The 2,233-nt window shown below is 23.3% G+C and overlaps 1 protein-coding gene across 1 annotated transcript in view; it reads right to left on the reverse strand.

Annotated features, from left to right (window-relative positions):
• The window catches only part of LOC106773244 (protein PIN-LIKES 3-like), a 17,547-nt gene that overhangs the window by 5,651 nt on the left and 9,663 nt on the right, over window positions 1-2,233 (reverse strand). The window lies entirely within an intron of this gene.

A 2,233-nucleotide genomic window follows, 5' to 3' on the forward strand; every position in this document is an offset into this window, starting at 1 on the left:
CAACACTTTCAAAACTGGCATTAATGCAACAAAGAAAAGCTTCCAAAACTCCATTTTTGTGTCTTCTTTTCTTTCCTCTTTTTTAACTATTATAAATCAAGTTTCAAATAATTAACATCAAAATCATTCATTACAAAGAATAGGTTCATCTTCTTTCTAATGCAATGAATGTACAAGACAATATACTAACTAAGCTTATTACCATCATTGTCTTTATACTTTCTTAAATGATTTGTATATTATAAGTTCTTAACTGATTATCTGTTATCAAATGTTGAAAATTTAAATATAAATTCTATTCTCGCATCACATTACATATAACAAATAATTTGTATATTAATTATAAAATATTGATAATTTAAACGAAGTCTTATATCAAATAAAAAAAATTAAACCATATAAGATAAAAAAATTGATAAACTAAATATTCTGAAGCCTTGGTTATAGTTAATATTAATCTCTTATATGAACTTCACTCATATATCATTATTATTATTACTAGTGTAAAAAATATTTTTTTATGACGACTATTTATACTGGTTATAATTCACCCGATATAAAAAGTGTGTGATGATATAACAGTAAATAAGATAACATTTTTTTATACATGTTGTAGTTTTAAGAAGTATAGAAAGTAGATGTGGTAACGTTTTTATAATAAAGAATAAAATTGTTTATATTAGTTCTAATTATAACTAATATAAAAAGTGAAAAGAGTGATATTTTTACTATAAATAAGAAATTTTTTTATATCAATTTTAATTATGACAAGTATTGAGAAAGGATATGGTAATAATTTTATAATAAATCAGAAAACCTTCCATATTAATTTCAATTATAACGGGAATAAAAAGTGAATACACTAACATTATTGTAATAAATACAAAACTTTTCTATATTGGTTTTAACTAGTATAAAAAGTAGATTTTTATACTTTTTTTTTTTTGGATTTATAAATACAAACCTACAATCAAACCTTTCAAATCATAGCATCGCGAAGCAACATTTGCAGTGACGCAACCATTGTGAGCTTCAAAACGCAGATTGAAGCAATAAAAAAGAATCTTGAGTGAGAAAATCTTGATTACCTGAGGCTCCGAATTTGGCACACTAGAATGTCATGGTGAGGGTTTTAAAAGCACTTTTTTAGTGGGAGATTAAGTGCTTATAGTGTAATTATGAACATTGCGCACTATCCCAAAAAAGTGATTACCAAGTATCACACTCAACTTATATTTTAAGTATTGTCACCTTCGACACTTCATTGAAGATTAGGAAATTTAACTAAAAAATTCTCATATACCAAGAATTTAAGCACGTTGTGTTTGTCTTTGTTGACATTATATTTATTTTATAAAAATGAAAGTTTAATTAAATGTTAAGTATTTATAAATTTATATATTTTGATTGAATATTTATTAACAATTTTTGTTCTAAAATATTTTATATATGGGTTAAATATGTTTTTGGTCCCTTAACTTTAAGTGAAAATTAGAATTAGTCCATCTTCAAAACTTTGGCCTAATTGTTATGTTTATTTGATGTTTTAAGCACATTTCATGATAGTATTTGGGTTGTTTACACTATTTGACATATTTTTGCTTCAATCTTAACTGAGTTGAAACATCAAATAAAATTAATAAATTTTGGTTAAAAGAACTAAATTCATACATTTCTAAAATTGAAAGACTAATTTCAATTTTCACTTAAAGTTAAGAGATAAAAACATATTAAACCTTTTATATTTTTATTGAACTATTCTCTTGTTTGATTTTGTTACAATAGCATATAGATTTTCTTTTTCATTTCCAACTTGCTAATCAATTGGATTATTTTATTTCTTTCTTTTCATTCGTTCTTAAGAAAATAAAAGAGGGAGTTGACTAATGAATTAAAAGAAATTGAAAAGGAAAAGAGTAAATTAACTAAAGAAATGAAAATCAAAAGTCAAAACTAATTATTATAGCGTTAACAACGAAAATCAAACGGCAGAATATTCAAAATAAAAACAATATTTTAAATACTCATATTTATGAGATGGTTAAAGGCTTAATTAATTCAAAAATTAAATTAATAATCTAATGGTAAAACTTAACACTCCCTTTCTTTCATTGTAATTCTTTTGAAAGCCTTTTTTTTTTATTTAAAGTTTAAATTAATATTAATTAACTTTTTCATGTAAAATGCTGTATACGTTCGTTGTGAAATGGAAATTAACTTTTGATTTGGTTGA

The sequence above is a fragment of the Vigna radiata genome, chromosome 9, assembly GCF_000741045.1.
Source record: "Vigna radiata var. radiata cultivar VC1973A chromosome 9, Vradiata_ver6, whole genome shotgun sequence".
NCBI classification, from domain to species: Eukaryota; Viridiplantae; Streptophyta; class Magnoliopsida; order Fabales; family Fabaceae; genus Vigna; species Vigna radiata.